Genomic DNA, 21,060 nt, shown 5'->3' with positions numbered 1-21,060 from the left:
AGTGCAGGCCTGAGCCAACATCAGCGTGTTAGGTGCTGATTTTCATTTCCTCCCCGCAGCCTGGCCACACGAGCCACTGCTCGCCGAAGGAGGAAGAGATGCCTTCCATTCAGCCTTCGGGAGTGCTAGGGGTGAGCATGCATTTGACAGCTATCCTACAACCTGTTGTCAAAGAGGTGTTGCAGGTCTGGTAAAATACACCCAGGGTCAGAGGCAATGCAGGTGGAAAGAAAAGGCAGACTCTGCACCTGGGTTCCCACTGTGCAGGTTACATAACTGATGCCACTGTGCCACCTGGGAAGCTTTCAATGTTGTTAATAACACAGTAAGGTTGGCGAGTTTTCAGAAATGGGTTGCTGCTCTGATAAAGAAAGGATCGCTTTTCTCGTCCCCAAGTCCCTGTGCTTTCTGCAGGCACACAAAGCCCCCCTCCCCGGGAGCAGATGAGCAGACTCCGTCTCTGTTGTCAAGGAAACCAGTCTGTTCTTAGCTCCAGAATTGGAAAGCCTGGGCTGGGCCTCAGCAGTGCCTTCTGCCCACTCCTCCTGATGGGGCCTGCCATATCTTCCCCACCAGGGACACTGAAGGCCCTTTCACAGAATCGCTAGCATGGCCACTGGAGTGGGGTTCCATCGACAGAAGCCAACCAGGGGGCAGGTGCACAGGCTGCATGAACAGATCCATTAAAAAAATTAGCTCATCCACATGAAAAGGGAGAGGACAACTGGCCAGGGCCTGGGACAAGTGCCAAGTGACTGATCCTTGTTACTGGGAACAGCTGTGGGAAGTCGGATTGACCGCCCAGAGCCAGACCAGCACTTTCTCCTCTAAGACATCCACCCTCACCTTTCTCCAAACGGGAGAGTCAGCCCCCTGGCCTCCACCAATGGCTCTGCCTTTCCTTTCCATCCCCGAGGAGCGGCAGGGGTGGGTGGGTAAAGGCCAGGGAGGACTTTGGGGGTAAAGGGCCGGGGTAAAATGCTCCCGGTGGGTGGGAGTATTTGGAGAATCAGGGGTAGAACAAGGTCTGGGATAAGGGGAGAGGAGAACCTCAATATCGCTGCCATCTGAGATGGAAAGGCAACTGGGAAAGACAGAGGAGTGAACCGGCTGCTGGCAGGAGAGGGGAGAGGACACCCACCGTCTTCAGGGATTTGATGCTCTGTGAAAGCCAGGCATGGGGAGCAAGTTAAAGGGCCCTGACGCGACACCTGATAAAGACACTCTCACTAAAAAAACCAGTCCATGTGCTTGATCCTGTGAGCTCCTTGAGCCCATGTTGTGTCAGTAATCCTTTCAGAGGTGAGCACCCTCAACCTGGAATTGTGCCTATGCAGTCACCTGTTTCATCTGTCCTTTCAAACCAAGAGCCCAGGGGATCCATGTCGGACTCATCTCTCTATCCACCACAACCCTGGAAGAACAGCTTGCACATACCAGGACTGAGGAGGGTCTGCTGAGTTTTCATGAACAAATAAATTCTTATTCTAGACATCGTAAAGTTACCTACAAAAAGTGCTCACTATTGTGTTGTGATTATAAGAAAGAATTTTAAGATTTCTATCTCTAGAACTCGAAGTATTAGTTGGGTTTTCATGTTTAACAGTGCTTTATCTGATTGTCACAATTATTATTGTTATTATTATGAATGATGGTATTGATTTTGTCAGCCCAGGGAAGCTGAACAGAAAAATGGGGGAATTAAGAGTGCCCTCCGCATTAAACCCTGAGAGATGTGCATAATGATTGGCTGAAAGAGAAAATGACCTCTTGGCCAGTAGGACTAGACTTTAATCTGACCATGTAATCGCACAGCAAAACTCTGTCACACACCTGGGTCCGTCCTGGAGGGATGTCACAATCCCGTGGACCTATTTCACGCGACACAAAGTCTAAATAGCTCAAATCCTTTGCTGGAACTTCTCAAACACCATGAAGAATAGAGTTTCCATCCATGCTTTTGAAAACCCTCCTTTTCCTTTCTGATCCATTGCACTCACATACACAGCCCCTACATGCCTTTTCCTCAAGCCTCAACTTCCCCCCCCCCCAAAAAAAATCTCCTCTGCCCCAGCCAGCTTTGCCTTATTCCTACTTCCCTCATCCCCCTTCCTCTCACTCTTTCCCAGACAGCCTCAACTTTATTGTGCAAATTTAAAAGTTCATTAAATTTGTCTTTCCTATACCCCAACCTGCCCATCTCTTCTCTCAAACCCTGTCTCTATTCCACCCCGCCCCCCAACCGCCCCATTTCATCCCAGAAGCCAGAACAGGCCTGACTAGTCCTAGTCCTCCTTCTCCCTCCCCCTACCACCAGGGTACAACTTGGCAAGGGAAGGAGCTGTGTACACAAAACCTGTCTTCTTCACCTGCCTGGGGAGCAGAGAGGCTGAGAACATCGGTAGATGGTAATGACTTCCATCCCATCACCGAAGGAAAGACTGTGTCCGGAGAAGGAGAACTGGACAGGCATGAAGGCATGAAAGAGACTCACGGGGGCAGTAGCTGGTTGCAGCTGGGTTAAAGCACTCGCCATCGGGCAGCACTGAGCTATCCCTGGCACAGTTAACTCCAGTTTATGCAGAAATGCAGGATCAGTTAACCAGGTTTCCATAGAAACAGCATGAGTTAACTCAGGTTTCCACACACAACTCCTCACTTTATGATAAAATTTAAACTGGTCCTGCTCCCATTAAGTAGACAAAACCTTCTGATGGCTCCTTGACTGTGCTGACCTACAATTTTTATGTATTTTTGCAAAATGCCCCTCTAGGCTTCATGGTGTATGCATGGCAGACCCCTGAAATCTGCCACCACATTCCGTTGAAATTTCTAAACCATATAGGTGCTGTGTATTGAGATCAATCAGTTATTTAGCTTTTTATATAACTACTAGAACTTTCCACATGCCTTTCAAGAAGCTGCCTAGTTCAGAAAATCTTATTCTCTCCTTATTTTGGACACAAAGAGAATCTATTTCTTCCCACTCCTGCTTTAAAAAAAAAAAGTTGAATGGATACTTAAATCTCAGCTTGGAGGGAGGCAGAATCATTAGTCCACCCAGGATGCTCATTAAAGCACAATTCAGGAGAGAGCGAGACCATACTTATTATAAAAAGGATACTTCAGGCTTGATACTGTTTTGAAACATTCAATTCAGATTCCATCCCCCTAAGAATTCTTCAGAGTATGATTCAGCTTCTCACCTCCAGGTGAGGCCGAAAGGGAGCAAGTCCGGCAAACACACCGCAGGTTGCCTCTGACCCTCGCTCCCACCCTTTAGAGTGAAAGTTATTATCCCCATTTTACAGAAAAGGAAACTGAGGCCCAGAGAGTTTGAGTAACTTGCCCAGGTACACACGGCTAATAAATGGCAGCGCTGAGCACTGGACCTGGGCTCATCTGGTTCCAAAGTCCAGGGTACTATGAGGCCTCCAGTTGTTCTGTAGCTTGTTTATTAAAAAATAAATAAAAATTAAACACTACTTGGGAGACTTATTTATAAATAAAAACCAAAACCCAGTACAAAATGACCAGAATGTTTTAAATGATTACAAATATTATAAGAAATTCTAGTTTAGGATAGTGTCTGGCCAGCGATTTATAACTACCCCACCTCTTCAACTTTTCACCAGAAACCAATGTCAGCTCACACACAAAATCAGATCATAACTCATAAGCGCTCCAGGAATGAAGACTGACAACCAGACCAGAGCCAGTGTGGTGAAGAAACATTTGCTCATCACAACACTTATGAGATTGAAAGGAGAGGCACCAAGAGTGATTGACGCAGGCACTGGTCTTCGTCACGCATCAGCTGGAAAGTGAGGCCTTCTTGCTCGCCTCCGCCTGGCTCCTGGCTCAGGCTCTGTACCCTCCAGAAATTCAGCAACCTTCCCGCTGTGATGTGGAAAGCCCATACCTGCCAATGGTATCTGAGGTGGGGGCAGCCTTGCAAGACCGAGCCCTTAACTTACAGGATCTGACTCAAACTCCTAGATAGTGTCCAAATGACACAGGATGCCCAGCTGGTAGCTGGTGTTAGAGAATTGGTCAATGTGGAAAATAACTCACACATTTGTTTTAGAAACATTGTGAGTAGAATAAATGAAACGTGTTTTCCTTTTACTCACCAACCCTCACCACCAGCCTTGATGTGGAAGAAGATGGTGAAACAAAGGGATAAATTGCCCTGCAGAGAAGTGACAAAAAGTCAGAAGTGGGGAAGGTGGGAGGTGCAAGGACAGGCAGGGGCACTGGGGCGAGAGCACAGCAAAGAACAGAGGCCAGAGAAACAGCCAGTGAGCAATGCCCAGCGATGGAGAACGGCCAATCCATTTTGAGAATCACTGACGTCTGACATTGAATTTAAAAGTGGTTTCTGGCACCATACCATAAATACCTTCTGTTTGCCTAATCCTCTGATTAAAAGTCTGACATGCAGAAGAGCCTGGTGTTAGTGGTGCTTTGGGAGAATAGAGGAGAAAGGACAGTGTTTAGTGAGGGCAAATGTATTAACTAGGAGGGCAGCTCCTCTGGGAGGCAAGCTCTCAAATCTGTCGGACGCCACTCTTCACCAGCAGGTTCCTGCGTCCTCTCCACATCTGGGGATAGAGGAGGAGGGTCATTTCCCACCCTCTTCCAGTTCAGCATTGTCATGTGATCAATGAAACATGAGCAGGAGTTCATCCAGGAAAAAGCATTTTAGATCCATCCCACACTGCTGCCACTAGCAATTTACAGGTGATGGCAACTCCATCAGCCTGTCTCTGAGTAAGGAAGACATAGGACAGGGTCTCTCCCCGCCCCCCCCACAAAACCAATGGACATGTAGCAGGAGCAAAATGTATAAAACATGTAAAAAAAACTTCTCATTAAGTGTGTAAAATCTCAAATTTTGATTTACAAATAAGCTTGTAAAATTCGGAAAGATTTGTCAGTCTTACTTTTAAATTAATCTGGTTAAAAAACAAACAAACAGAAAAACAGGAGTAGAGGCCTCCCCAAAGCCATGGCTGTAGCTTACTTAAAGTCATCTCCGAACGTCGCAAAGACAACACAGCTGTTAAGAAGGGTACAATGTTTTTCAAACCAAGGTTTTAATCTGCCAGGCAAATTGAGACATTGTCTTTAAACACTCCCTTCTCAGAATTACTGGTATACTTTGAGGAGTGAATTCCAGAATATTCATTTTTCATTACAGTTTATTGGCTATTCTAAAGCAAGGAGTTGGTATAAATATTTCAAATGAAGCAAGAAATAATTCTGAGTTTATTTTTCTGATAAGAAACTTAGCTAAATACCTCAGAAACATAATACAAGCACCTCACTTGCATTGGATATTTTTAATAAATCAAAATGAGCTTAATTTGGCAATTTAGGGTCACAATATTACCGGCTTACAAATCATTCAACATTGAAAATGAAGACATTTGAACTGAACATTCCAAACAAAATGCATTTGACCATTTTAAGACTCTGAGTAAATATCTGAGAGAAGGAAAGGCTAAAGAAAATTTTAATAGCATTGTTAAACATTTTGTGAAACTAAAAGCACATTGAGAATAATTTTCTACCCAACACTGATCTAAATTGCTGAGTTGCTCACTCAGTCAACTTCATCGAAATTGAACACTTGGAGAAAAGAAATGAACGCTGGTGTTAGATGTTGCCAGTGGTTCAACTGAAAGGGGAAAAAAAAAATTCAGCAAACAGTTTGTAGAAAGTGGAATGGTGAGCAAAACCAGGCAACATCCCAGCGAGCATGGAAGTTACGATTTGGTGCAGGGAACAGGCCTTGACCAGTAATCACAAAAACTATTGTACCTGTACCTGCGGTCACTGCCTTGAAGGAGAGACACAACTGGGCCAGGAACACCTACACAGGCAGGCCTCAAAGATACCATGGGTTCAGTTCCAGACCCTGCAATCAAGTGATTATCGCCATAAAGTGAATCGTAATCTTTTTGCTGATGGAAAGTCATGCCTTCAGTTTGTAAAAAAAAGAAAAAAAAAGCAACATCTGTGAAATGCAATAAAGCAAACCAAGCACAATAAATAGTGTATGCCTGTAGCTGGAGAATTTGGCCTCTTGGTAAAGCAGGTCAGAGACAGCTTTCTTAAGGAGGTGATACTTGAAGAGCTGACACTGTAGGGAAGAATAAGTGTCAACAGTGAAGCAGGGAGGAGGAAGTCTCCCAGGCCAGGCACCAGCATGTACACAGGGCCAGTAGCACACCAGAGCATGGCAAGCATGAGGAATCAAAGAAAGGCCAGTGGGAGTGACACGTGGGAGCCAAACAGTGATGGGTGGTGTCCATTCATTCAGCCATTTACTCATTCATTCATTAAACATTTATGAGATGAAAGTCTTCCATGTGTCCCAGGCACCAGGGGAGATAGAGCAGTGAACAAGACAGGTAAGGATCCTGTTTTCATGGGATATACATTCTAGATGGATAATACATCACATACTTTTAAAAACTCAGAGTGGTAAGAGCGATGAAGAGAATTAAAAGAGAACAACCACTACACTTACACTTAAAAATGGGTAAGATGGTATGTATGTGTATTTTACCGCAATAAAAAATATTGAAAAAATTAAAAAATAAACTGAACTAATAAATAAAAAAATGTGGTTGATGTATTCACCATTTGGCAACCCACATGGTAATAATTATTTCAAGCAAGAAACCTCATTGAATGCTAAAACTGTTGGGCCAAACGAGGCTGAGAAACAGGGTGTTTTGCACAGTCTCAGAGTGTATTCCCACAAGATACTTAGTAATTGCAAGAGATAAAGAGGAACTTCACAGACACCACCTTAACCAAGTCAAATCCATGTGGGCCTCCTGAGAGGATGCTGGGGGAGAACAAGCATCACCTCTCTGGCATGCCTGCCAAGAATGCATCATCTGAGCCTCATCGTGAGATCACATCAGACAAAATCCAGTTGAAGAACATGCAGCCAAACAACTGGCCTGGATCCTTAAGAAATGTCAAGGTTATGAAAGTTAAAGAAAGAGTTGGGAATAGTTGTCCCAGACTGAAGGAATCCAAACAGACATGATCCTGGATAAAATAAAATGGACCAGAAAAATTTTATTTTATTTTGCTATAGAGAATATTAGTGGAACAACTGGCAAAATTTGAAGGAAATAGATTAGATAATTGGGTTGTACCAATGTAAATTACCTAGTTATGATCATTGTATTTGGTCATGTAAGAGAATGTCTTTGCTTTTAGGAAACACACACTGAAGTATTTAGGAGTAAATGGGCAACATCATGTCTGCACTTTACCCTCAAACAATTCATAAAAAATTATATATGTGTGTGTTAGATGTATATTACACATGTATATTATGAGTGAATATATATATATATGTATGTGTATATATATATATATGTGTGTGTGTATATATATATATATATATATATATATATATATATATATACATATACATATATCCTAGTGGCCCAGTGTATGAAATTTGGGTAGGGGGGGAGTCCCTCAGCCCAGCCTGCACCCTCTCCAATCAGGGACCCCTTGGGGGATGTCCAACTGAGACCGCTGGCTCCTAACCGCTCACCTGCCTGCCTGCCTGATGGCCCCTAACTGTCCTCCCCTGCAGGCCTGATCTCACCCCCAACTGCCCTCCCCTGCCGGCCTGATCTCACCCCCAACTGCCCTCCCCTGACAGACTGATTGCCCCTAACCCCCTACCAGCCTGATCTCACCCCCAACTGCCCTCCCCTGCTGGTCTGATCACCCCTAACTGCCTCTGCCTTAGCTCCCACCACCATAGCTTTGTCCGGAAGGAAGTTGGACATCCGGAAGATGGCCAGTTGACCCGGTCTAATTAGCATATTACCCTTTTATTAGTATAGATAGATTATATAGGATAGGATTGCTTAAATGGGGGGGGGGGCCTTTTTCAGCAGGAGGAGATGCTCTTGGCAGACAAAAATACAAAATCCTTATATCTGGACTGATAGCCAGCCATATGCACTATACTGCCAAACCGATCATTAAAAAATTGAACTGCTTTCTTACACCTTACACCAAACATCTGTTGCCCTTAAAACCCCTCCTCAGCCCCCACCTTAGGTTCTGCCTTCACAGTTCACCGAGATTAGGTTCTGATTGGTTGGTTTCTATGCCAGTCAATGTCAAAAGTTCCACCTCCTAGGCAGCCATTGGCTCTTCTCAATTCACCAAGATTTGGTTCTGATTGGTCAGTTTCTATGCCAGTCAGTGTCTCTGGGCCTATCTCCAGGCCTGATCGGAGAGGCAGGGCTGATCAGCAGCTGCCCCAGGATGCTGGCGAGCGGGCTGAACTGCTGACCTCTTGGAGAGAGAGAGAGGTGTGGCTGCTGGGGAGGCCTGGAGAAAGAGAGAGGCAAGGGCTGATAAGCAGCTGCCATGGAGGCTACAGATCAGACCCTGCTTCTCTCTCTCTTCGAGAGCTCAGCAGTTCAGCCCGCTCACCAGTCCCCGCCCACCCGAGCCTGCTGCATGAACTGCCTGGTGTTCAGTCTGGGACGCTGGGTCCCAGTCGGGGAGAGAGAGAGAGAGAGAGAGAGAGAGAGAGAGAGAGAGAGAGAGAGAGAGAGAGAGAGAGAGAGAGAGAGAATGCCCTCTGAAGATGTGATACTTAGGTTGAGCTATTAGTGACAAGAAAGAGCAGTTGGGGCAGAGGAACAGCTAGTGCAAAGGCCCTGAGGTTGAAAAGCAGTTGGTGGGTGTGAGGAGCAGAAAGAAGTCCAGTGTGGCTGAAGCTGAGTGGGCAGAGAGGACTTTTGCCTTTTTTCTCAGAATAATAGGAAGCAATAATCAGTTCTTTAAAGGAGGATAGCAAGGTCCAATTTGCATATTGAAAGCCCACACTGGCTTCAGCATGAACAACAGAGCAGGGGGTGGGGCACCAGTGGGCACGGGGAGACCAATTAGAGGCCTTGTACACATCCAGATGGGGTGATGGGGCTTGGACACCACGGCACACCAGAACACCAGAGAGATGGAAAAAGCGCATGGGTGCGGGGATGTTCAGGAGACAAAAAATGAAATGGAACTTGGTGGTGACTTGAATGTGCCTCTGGTTTTATTCTTTCAAGCTTTGGATCAGTTAATGGAACTGAACCTAAGATTTCAAGGTGAATTATTCAACCCTATCCTTGCTAAAGGTTTGGGTTTTGTTTTGTTTCTTATGCATTCCTTTTCCAGACAATCTTCAAAATACAGAACTAGAGATGGAGCAAGTTTGCACTTTGGGGAGGCCTTATGTGTATGGAAATGGTACTTAGACACAAAGGGGCAGGAACACAGGCCACATCTCTGAGGTTAACACTGGTTTCTGATGTCCCTGCACAAAGCAGAGAAATGCCATGTGCTGGGGGCCAGATCCCCTTCCACAGCCAGACCACAGCCTCAGAACCCCTTCCCCCAGGGAGAGCAGCTGTCTGTGCCGCCTGGAAGATGGCCTGCCCCTCCCTCATGAGAAAGCACAGCAGATGCTCTGCTATAATGTCCCATCACTCCAGGGAACGGCACCATTTTTATGATTAATCAGTTGCATATTCTCAGGGACATATGTGAGGTGAGTATCCAAGGACAACAAAAGGCCCTGCAGAGAGAAGATAAATTGAGCCCAGCCCCTGTAGCTGAGAGTTAGAGAAACAGATTGATTGTATATATTACAGAAATACCTCTCCATGCAGACTACTGCCAAAACAAGGACCATTTTCATCTAAATTCACCAGGAAACAATTTTTTAAAAACCTACAAGTTATGTAAATGGTGGGGGAAAGTTGTCATTAATAAATATCTCCTTCACAGACGTCAAATAATAAGGAGCTAGTGAGCCTGCAACAGTGATTAACACTTATAATCCTTTTCCTTATACTTATAAAGTAGCACCCAATAAATTACCCCCCAAAAAAGCTTTTGTGCTCAAAAGGATTCTCCCAAGAAGGAATCAAATCAAGCGGGAGTGTTCCAAATTGCTCTGCAAAGCCCTGCTCAGATGTCAGCTCCTGTGTGAGGTTTTCTGATCTCTCAAGCTGAATTAATAGGCCTGTCCTCTGAGCACTCTCGCACTGCTCAGTGGGTAGTGGAATTATTCATCAGGGTAAGTCTCTCTGATGATTCTCATCCATCTCAGCACCTTGCATACTGCTCACCTACCTTCTCACTCCGGGCCTCAAAGAAGATGCAAATATGGAAAGCATTCGTAGTTACTGAGCTGGCAGCTGCTAACACAGAAGAATTAATTCATGGGGCCAGGCACTCACTTTAGGCGCTCATTCCTTTAATTCCCACCATATCCTTAACGAGGTAGGTACCTCAAGATGAGGAAACTGAGCAAGAAAGGAAAAGAGATGTGTTCCTGGTCACATTGCTGGTCAGTGGGGATGACCAGGATTCTAATTCAGGCAGTCTGACTGCCATCTCCCAGAAGAGTTGGGAACTCACTGGCCTGGGAGTCAAAATACCTGGGTCACTTATGTATTTGGTAGTGTATTAGCTGTGGCCCTGGGATACTCACTGAGCCCCCCCTGGCCTCTGGAATTTTCCAGTAATCCTAGAGTGCCAGGTCTCATCCACAATCACCAGCAAGTCAGCAACTGTCCCCCGACTGGACTTCACGCCATTGAGCACACCCTGGGGCTGTGGGATTGGCATTTTAGCCAAATGTTTTTGATGAGATAAATGTTTTTGGATGGATTTACTTGGGCATCATTGCTTTCCGGATGCCTTTACTCATCTCATAGCGTTTAAAGACTAGGGGCACTGGGCTAAGTGCTTAAAGACAACAAAGACTTAGCAAAGGGTCCCTGCACTCCAGGAACTAAGAGTCCAACAATGAATTCAAACAAGAGAGCAGTCTGGAGATTAAAATCCACAGCTCTATGCCACGTGCTCTCCCTTCAGGCCACATGTTTTCCCATCATGCCACAGCACAGTCACCTGAGCAAGAAAAACTCTTCTTTTGCTGCATCATGCTTTTCCTTATGCTTTCTAAACACTTTTTTTTTATTTTGTTTGTTGTTGTTGTTTTTGTCTATGCACATCTCTTTATTTTCACATTTCAAAGAGTCACATGTTCATTCTGACAACTTTACCAGGTGTGGCCACCCAGTAAGTTACACATCCACTCAGGTACCTGGGAGACAGCACGATTCTCGTGGCTACTTGCGCTTCAGTGTCACGTTTATTGAAGGGGTATTTTCTATACTTTGCCATAGCGCTGCAGATTGGAGCAAGATTCTGTCAGGAGTGTGTTTCTGACCAATGACACAGCAGCCCTGGCTCAGAGGCTCTCCCCCTGCAAGAGTCTTAAGACTGCTTACTGATTGATTCTTTGAAATTTTGGCTACTTGATGGTTTTGAGGAACTTGCTGTGATCCAGGGGTGTTCCAGGACTTCTTTCAGGTCAGCCTTTGGTTAGTCTTATGCATCAACAGTCTTGAAGTCAGGTCCCTCGCCCGCTCTGGTACAAAGTCAGGGCATGTGAATTCAACCCGAGATATTCTTTTGTAGGTCTCTTCGTATGCGCTTGCCTCAAAAGGAGACTTCCCAACTGAAAATTCATAGCAAAGAACTCCAAGGCTCCAGAGATCCACCTTCTCACCGTGCATTTGGCCTTCAACCATCTCTGGGGGTAGGTAGTCCAGGGTGCCACAGAGGGTGGTTCTCCTGGAGGATGGGGCGTGTATGGACCACCCCAAATCTGCAATCTTAAGCTCTCCAGCTGATCCAAGGAGCAGATTCTCTGGCTTGATGTCTCTATGAATAACTCTCTTTGAGTGGCAGTATGACAGGGCAGCTGTCAATTCTGTGATATAAGTAGCAGTTCTCTGCTCATCAAACCTGGACAGTTTCTGAAGTTCTCTATAGACAGTTCCAAGAGGTGCATATTCCAAAATTAGGTACACTCTGGTGGCATCCTGGAAATAACCGTACAGCCTGAGAACGTTTGGATGCCTAAAGTGGGACTGTGTTTCTACTTCTCTTCTTATCTGATGCTCCACGCCTGCTTTCTCCAGCTGGGCTTTGAATAAGACTTTCAGAGCCAGGATGAACTTGCTCTGTTTTTCCCTTGCCAGGTACACATTTCCAAACTTTCCTTTGCCCAGAGGGCGACCAATTTCAAAATCTTCCAAAGTCCATTGCCTATTTTTTTATTTTTCGTTTTTCTGTTTTGAAGCCATTTCCTTTTCCTGTCCATGGTCACATTGCTGGTCAGTGGGGATGATCAGGATTCTTATTCAGGCCTATAAGTGTATTAGCTGTGGCCCTGGGATACTCACTGAGCCCCCCTGGCCTCAGGGGCTGGTGGCTGGGGCTGCTCATTCTTTTGCGTATTATTCAGTGGTCTGGACACAGGGCGAGGGCCACTGGTTGCCTGCAATTGCTTCTGCTTCAGATTCAGAACCGGTTTGTGGCTGGAGACAAGCTTTTGTGCTTGTGAAGGAACTTGCTAGGAGGAATTCGAAGGACACAAGACCTGGTGAGCCTGGCCACTATTTGCAGATAACAAATACTGAGAAGGAAATTGCTAAGTCACCAGAACACATTTTGGACAGTCACTAGATGGAATTGTAGTCTTAACCAGGCCTGAAATGCCATTTTCTTTAGATTTGTCCATGATGTCGAGCTGCCCCCTTGCCCCCCAGCCTGGCCTGGACACCTGCTGGCTCCGGCCTCCAACCCAAGGCTGCCGAGCCCTTGGAGAGCCAAGTCATTAGGACTCAGAGTCATCTATCTTATATAATAAAAGGCTAATATGCAAATAGACTGAATGGCAGAAAAAACGAACAACCAGTCACTATGACATGCGCTGACCACCAGGGGGCATATGAGGAACATGGTGGGCGTCGGCTGCAGCGGGATGGTGGAGCAGGTGAGCTGGGCCACCAGACCAAGGCAGGATGCTGATAACTGTTATCAGGGCAAGCTTCTGGTGGTTACTGAAAATTCTTTGCTCCCGCGCGCTGTGGTCCCTCTCAGTGCTCACACCGGCTGCTGGCGCTGGCTCAGCTTGCACCCGCTGCTGGCGCTGGAGCCGCCGCTTGCATCCACTGCCGGCGCCCGGCGCTGGCCCCAATCACTCGGCGCCATCAGTGGGTGCGAGCAGCAGCTGCCTGCCCCAGTCACCCCTCAGAGCTTCTCCATCTCCCCCTGCTCCTGAGGGGTGATCGGGGCTGGAAGCCGCCTCTCGCACCCGTTGCCAGTGACTGCCCCACTTTCTCCTGCTGCTGGCACTGGCCCCAATTGCTCCATGCCTTCAACGGGTGTGAGCGGGGACCAGCGCCGTCAGCGCATGGAAACTGTGGTGGCGGGAGCGGGACTGTCGGCAGACACGGGGCTGGGTGGGGGCACGGAGGATGGGCTGAGACCTGCCCCTGTGCCCACCATAGCCTCGCAGCCCACAATTTATTTCAAGGTGCGTGAATTTGTGCACTGGGTCCCTAGTGTGTGTATATATATGTATGTATATGTATGTGTATATATATATATATATATATATATATATATATATATATATATATATAAAAGGCTAATATGCAAAGTGTCCCCTCAGGAGTTTGACCGGGAGATGGGAGTTCAATCTCTCACTATGACATGCACTGACCACCAGGGGGTGGCATGAAGCAAAGGAAGGTCCCCACCAGCAGCTGGGGAAGGAAGGATCTAAACCAGCAGTTGGACATCCCCCGAGGGGTCTCAGATTGCGAGAGGGCGCAGGCTAAGCTGAGGGACACCCCCCCACACACACACACACACACACAAATTTTGTGCACTGGGCCTCTAGTTTTACCGTAAATAGGAGTTAAACTCTCTAGTCTGAAAGCTGATTGGCCTGGGCTAGAGAGGTGCTGCCTTTTCATTGGTTCACAGCCAGCACAACGGCCCAGTCAGGACTAAGGAAGGCAGATGTGGCACACAGGCACACTTGCTCCATAAGGCCCGCTGGACCCATGCTGTTCTAGCGCTAGCGCTGCTCTCCAGGAGGTCTCTAAACACATTTTGTATTCCAGGGACACTATCTCTTGATGGTTCAGTGGGTTGGGAACCATTTACAACTTTCATACTGACCTTTCTGAAACATTAGTCAGTGATAAACAAATCATTTCCTTTGCACTAAGGGGGATTACAATTTGAAATTCAACTTTGTTTTGTACAGTAGGTCAACTATCAAAATGGTACAAAGGCATTTGCTCCTTTCAGCTGCTGCCTTTGTGTGTGAGGCCACTGTGACCTATGCTTCTTTGGAAAATTATAAATGCATAAAATTTTAATGGTTTAAAAAAATCTTGACATGTTTTGCTGACAGAGAAAAAAACAACAACGGTGTTTTGACATCCTAGATTGGTTACCTCCACCCGGAACTAAGGAAAGAGCTTATATTCATAGCTGAGAATGGAGAACGGCACAATCTCTACGGTTTTTTTCCCACAGGCCTCTGGGCTCTCACTTTGAAGGACATGCCTCAGGTGTGATGACCTGATTGCCTTCTATGTGGGTCCTTTCCTCCTCCTCCCCCATCTCCAGCAGTGAGATTAGAATTGTCACATACTCACGCAGAGATCAAAAGGAACCTTAAAAAAAAAAAAAGGAACCTTTTCTGGAATCTGTCATACATCTCCCTATCTTTGAGGTTATTGTGTGCTGCATTCGTCAGATTCAGCTAGTGTTACGCTGCACTAACTAACCTCCCTTCCCCTGGCTTATGTGCTCCCCTTGACCAAGCAAAGTAAAAGAGGGAGAACCAAAAGGAGGGAGACCTGGTTGGCTCCTTCTCCTTCAATAGGCTCCTTATTGCAGGTCCTACCTTAGAATGGTGGCACGCACTTTGGCTCTCCTGCTGATCAGAAAGTGTGACCACAGCAGTGACCCTTGCAGATCCCCGTGACTGTCAAGGTCTCTTGAGCCACTAAGGCAGCACCCATGGTCTCTGAGAAGGTGGGAGCCTCTGCCTTTTCATTGCTTGAAAAGTTGGCCAGAAGAAGCAGTGATGCCTCTACAATGCATTCCGAGTGAATTACTTTAAACAGGGCAACTCTATAGTTAGGGAATTGGTATTGTAGAGAAGAAAGCTCCAAATTCCATTAAAGCACATTAAAGAAAATGAAATTAGCTTGGGAGTGCAAACACACATCAAGCCATTAAATCATTTAAAAGGCACTTAGTGTAGCATGGTGCCATACAAGTATGGACACTCAAACTGCTTGAGTTGTACTGAGCTAAAGTGTTTGGCAGGATTAAACTTGGATGCTGATGCTAAAAACCTGCAGTTGTCTAGAAAGCACTCTTGTGAAGGACAACGGGAACAAATTTTTAGCAAGGGCGATCTCCTGGTCACTAATGCTATGGGCAATTGTGTGTGTGGCAGTCACTGCCAACACCTAGGCAAGATTCGCCTTCCCTTCTTCCTTCCTAACAGAACCTCACTTTTGTCCAAAATACGCACCCAACGATAACAACAAAAAACAACCCTGCATTTTTCAGCCTTCCCTGCGGTTAGACGCAACCATTTGATACAGTCTTAGTAATGTGCAAGCAGAAATCTTTTGGGAATTTCTGGGAAAGTCTAATTTCCTGATAGAAATGCTATCCCTTCTCTCTCACCATGTTGTCCTCCTTCTCTCTGTTTAGAAGGAATTTGGGATATTGGAAGGGAAGTAGCTGGTCTTTCAAGAGAACGAACATGACCAGCTAAGCATAGTAGAGCAGAGAGACAAAAGGAGTCTGGCATGTTGATGCCATCATGAGCTGCTGTGCCAACCCCAGTCTGCTGACCTCTGAACTTTCTAGGTGAGGGAAATAAACCCCTATGGGACTAAGCTGCTGTGATTGGGTGTCTGTTTCGTGAAGCTGGAGGCAATCCTTAATCAATATAGAGTGTTCCCTGTCCAATAAACTCTGGAATTGGTAGAGCAAGTACAGGTCCTTATTATAAGGACCTTTCCCAACCTTTTGTATCCTAGATGCTTGATGCTTTGAGAGAAGGGTAGATACAGTGTCTCCCAAATTCTATTGACCATGGAAACTTTTATTTCACATTACATTTCTTGAGAATAGTGTTCTGCCAAATATAGTTTGGGAAGCATCTCTCTCTCTCTCTCTCTCTCTCTCTCTCTCCTCTCTCTCTCTCTCTCTTTCTCTCTCTCCCCTCTCTCTCTCCCCCTCTCTCTCTCTGTCTCTCTCTCTCTCTCCTGGGTCCCCAGGAAACAACATGCCTTTCTAGCATGTACAAGTATAAATTCTCAGCAAAAGTTAAAACGTAAAATCATTACAACTTTGCATTCTGCACTGAATTGTGTCTCCCCGAAATTCATGTCCAACTGGAACCTGTAACTGTGACCTCATTTAGAAATACGGTCTTTGCAGAAAGTTAAGACAAAGTCATAGGTGGGTTGGGATGGGCCCTAAATCCATTGGTGGTGGTCCTTATAAGGAGAAGGAGATTTGGACATAGAGAGGCACAGAGAACACACAGACTTGGACGAGAAGGCCATGTGACTATGGAGGCAAGGACTGGAGTGGAGCAGCTGCGAGCCAAAAACAACCAAGGATCGCTGGCACCACCGGAAGGCAGGACGAGGCCAGGTAGGATTCTTCCCTAGAGCCTGCAGAGCGAGCACGGCCCTGCCCACACTTGATTTCAGACGTCTAGCCTCCAGAGCTGTGAGAGAATACGTTCCTATTTCTATGCATTTAAGAGAATAAATTTCAATCTGTCATATTTTGTTAAGGCAGCCCTAGCAAGCTAATATACTTTGTAAAATGTGACGAAGTTTAAATTATAATTCTTCCCCTGTATCCAGGGATGAAAATTAAGGATGAACATGGAGCCAGGCCATCTAGGGCGCCTGCCTCAGCCCCACCCATCTCTCTCATCATATTTTAGATTCTCGTAAGGAACTTCTCCTCCTGTCTTTTTTCCATGACATCAAATGATATCCTGAAAACTCTGACATTAAACAGTGAAGACGTTGACATTTAGAAGGAAATGCCCCGAAGAGCAGCTTTTCAGGGGTTTGCCAGTGATTCTGTGCCCCGCCCTGGGCTGGTGCCTTGTCTTCCCTCGGCTCCATTGGCCTGATCTCTGTAACTCCGGGCTGGACTGGAAGGTCCCTATGCTCCCTTCCGCTTCGACAGGTTGGGATTCCAGGGGAATGTCTCCCATATGTGACATCTGATGCATGTTCCTCAGAAACATAAAGACAGAAAGGCCCTTGCTAACGCTTAGGGCTCCTTTTGAGCTTTTGGGAGTTCATTTCTATATAAGAATCTCGCTTCCTAGGGTAGTTCTTTGAACCGAACTAGAGAAAGGAACACAGTGTTGTGTTTGGTGCGGTGTTTGCCTTGGCATAGTGAAAGTTCTATGAGAGGGGAGGCTGTAATGGAAATCAGGGGGACAATAGTGAATGTGCGTCACCCCTTCCCACCCTTCAGAGAAACTCACACTTACAAAACTAGCCAATTGTTCACATTACCAAAGATGTCTTCATTTTATAAACAAGGTTACTAAAGATTTCCTTTAAAATAAACAACACAGCAAACTAATGGCTTAACCTCCTCTTCTTAACCTAAACAACCCAAGTTCCTTCAGATGTCTCTGTACGAACTAGCATCCATCTACCTGGCCATGGAGGTTGCTGTTTCCTGAACCTCAGCCACTTGTAAGTGTGATGTCCAACACAGAGCACAATACTAGTACTTTCAAAACTGACACACACAAAGGAAGCTTAGGAAAGGAATATATCTTGGAGCTTAAATGTCATCTCAATATATCCCACAAGTTACAGAAAATGCAGTGACGTCATGAGAAAAGTGTCCCTGCTTTTTGCAAGGACACACTAGACACAATGTCTTTATAGGGTACATCACAACATTGTAATTATCAGACATAAATAATTTTAATGTTTTAGATGCTTGTAACCCTGTCAAAGGTGGTTTGAGGAAGCCAAAGAGACTATAAATTCTGTGACACGCACACCCTGTGGACATTTGCGACTAATTTGTGCTTAGCAAGGACAGGAAACTTTAAAATAAGATACTGTCTCCATAATTCTCTGTATATCAATACACTATTGACTATGATAGTTAAAACAAAGAAAAAGATAACCAAAATAATGAATTAGATTTTTTAAAGACATAAGTTACGCAGGGTTATAAGTTATAAAGTTTGTTTACTCAATCCACAAAGATTTGTTTATTGCCTATTATGTGTCTACCTTTGTAATCCAAAAAATTAAATTAATAACATCATGTGTCTTACAGGGTTGTCATAATATTTAGACTTTAAATACATAAATATACAAATGTATATTGTCTTAATCAGCTTGGGCGGCTATAACAAAATACCATTTCTGGCTTATAAACAACAGAAATTTATTTCCCACAGTTCTGGCAGCTGAAAATCCAAGATCAAGGAGCTGACAGAGTCAGTGCCTGGTGAGGGCCCATTCATAGACAGCCATCTTCTCACTGTGTCCTCACATGGGGAAGAGGCAAGGGAGCTCTCTGCGGTCTCCTTTAGACACCACTAATCCCAAATACCATCACAATGGGGATAGCTTTCAACATGTAAATTCTCGGGGGATATAAACATTCAATCCATAGCAAACATTAACACACTTGGACATGTAGGAAGAACTCAGTAAATGTCGGCTACTACTATCCTTGTGGAGCCAAGTAGAAAGATTTGGGATATATATGGGAGTACTGAGCCAATAGAATTTGCTAATGGATTGGTTGGGAAAGGAAAGGAAAGAGAAACCAAAGACAATTTCAAGATTTTTGGCATGAGCAACTGGGAAGATGATGTAATGCAAAGAAAAGTGGGTTTGAGGAAAGAAGTTAAGAATTCTAATAGGGTCATTTTAAGTTTGGTCTGAGATGCCTGTAAGACATCCATGTGGAAATGTCAAGGAGACAGTTATGCATACACATCTGCAGGCTCACCACTCAACACTACTCAGAGTAAGATCTCAAGACCAGCGGTATCAGCATCACCTAGGAGCTTGTAGGAAATGCAGAATCATATACCCCACCCCAGACCAATGGAACCAGAATCTGCATTTTAACAAGGTCCCCATTTGATCTGTATGCACGTTAAAGTGTGAGAAACATTGAGCTAAGGTTCTGGAGAGATAGAGACTTTATACTCCTCAGGATATAAATGAAGTTAAAGCTAAATCCTGAATGAACTCCCATAGGGAGCTGGGTGGCCCAGGTGGAGTCATGAAGCTCTCCCACACTTAGAGGTCAGGTAGGGAAAAGGGAACCCCACAGAGAAAGAGGAGGAACATCCAGTGAAGCAAAGGAAAAACCAGGAGAGTGAAGGGTCCCAGAAGCCAGACAACAAAAGAAGTGGTCCACCATGTTAAATGTTGCTGATGGGTTAAGTAAGATAAGAACAGGGAAGAGGCCATCAGATTTGGCAACATAGAGATCACCAATGACTTTGACAAGAGCAGTCTCAATAGCATAGAGAGGACAGTGGGGAAGAGGAAGTGAGACAGTGAGGAAAGGTAAGGAGTTTTGCTGAGAGGATAAGAGAGAAATGGGTTAGTATCTGAGATGCATAGGTAGGAGATACTGGAGCATGCCTGGATGCCAATGGGAATGTTATAGTTGAGAGAGGGAGAGAGGGAGACAGAGACAAAGGGAGAGAGAGAGAGAAAGAGAGAGAGAGAGAAAGGAGAGAGAGAGAGGAAGAAGAAGAAGAAGAAGAAGAAGAAGAAGAAGAAGAAGAAGAAGAAGAAGAAGAAGAGGAGGAGGAGGAGGAGGAGGAGGAGGAGGAGGAGGAGGAGGAGGAGGAGGAGGAGGAGGAGGAGGAGGAGGAGGAGGAGGAGGAGGAGGAAGAGGAGGAGGAGGAGGAGGAGGAGGAGGAGGAGGAGGAGGAGGAGGCTGCAAAAAAGAGACCAATTGCTGGAGTATTGTTTTTGAAAAGATGAACAGGAAGGGGGCCTGAAGCCCAAAGGATGACCCCTGATAGAGGTAGGGCCACTCTGCTAATTGCTTCTGCTTCTCAATGAAGTCCAAGGCTCATAGCAAGGTGGGTGGGGGTGGGGAGAGAAGATTTAAAGACGAGGGACTGAATTAGTTAATTTGGAGAGTGAAAAAGTAAACACCTTAAGATTGCCAGGTAGTACAGGGAGCTTTTTTGAGATTTTTGGCCAGTTGTTTGAGAAATCCCATGCTTTCCCATCACATGCTTCATTTCTCCAAAAATGTTCTGTTTTAATGCATGAGCCATGACTTATGAGAAAGTGCATCGTCTCCATCAATCCTCACTATTCCTGTAAGCAGTTATTATGTTAAAGGTCACCATCGGCAGAGCAAGGCTAGACAAGAGGGTCATCAAAGAGCCACATCAAGATGATAAGAAAGGACAGAAGCCTTCTGTCTCCTCCATGAGATTTATGGCTGGCGGTGATGCAGGACTTCTAATGACATGAAAACACAAGATATCTCGAGAGAGGAAGTTTTCCTTCTCACAATTCACAAGAACTGCTGGGTCTCTCATGAGACTAGTACTTTAGTAAACAACACCACATACTGTTAATTGCCTTTAAGTGAGTTCTGAACAAGCCCAAAGTCAATAACGCCTCCTTGGTTACCTTCCTTGCAGCTTAGAAACCAATGTCATTGAACAATCACACAATTCTTCGCAGCGTCCCCTAGTTCTGCTACATAGAGCCCATTTCTGTGATCCAAAAATCAAAAATCTAAAGCCTGGCTCTCCCCTGAGCTCACTGTTCTCTCACAACACACATCCCACATACCCAGGGCCTGAGTGCAGTGTAGACAGCCTCTTTGTGCCCTATACACATCTCCATTTCTACTGCTTCAAAAACCTCATTGTCTTGGGAGCACACATCTAATATAGACTTCCCATCAGCCCCCTCCCCTCGTGGCTGTCCTCTACCACTCTCCTGGTCTCTCCCCTCATGCACTGATAACGCCATCATCTTCCCCTCTATCGTTACCCTTCCTCATTCCCGATGACTTCAAATACACACCACACAGGCATCCATGCAACAC

General features: G+C 45.5%; 1 protein-coding gene and 1 pseudogene across 3 annotated transcripts in view; both read right to left on the bottom strand.

Moving 5' to 3' along the window:
• The window catches only part of ADD2 (adducin 2), a 96,682-nt gene that overhangs the window by 60,900 nt on the left and 14,722 nt on the right, over nucleotides 1-21,060 (bottom strand). The gene's annotated exons all lie outside the window — the stretch shown is intronic.
• On the bottom strand, nucleotides 11,338-12,649 carry LOC308256217 (aurora kinase A-like; annotated as a pseudogene). The gene is made up of 2 exons: nucleotides 12,317-12,649; nucleotides 11,338-12,221 (listed from the first exon to the last, which is right to left on the bottom strand). The product of its transcript is annotated as an aurora kinase A-like (transcript).

Source organism: Plecotus auritus (genome assembly GCF_963455305.1).
Source record: "Plecotus auritus genome assembly, chromosome: 8".
Taxonomy (NCBI): Eukaryota; Metazoa; Chordata; class Mammalia; order Chiroptera; family Vespertilionidae; genus Plecotus; species Plecotus auritus.
The sequence above is the reverse complement of the archived record's forward strand: the minus strand, read 5'-3'. Positions and strand labels throughout refer to the sequence as shown.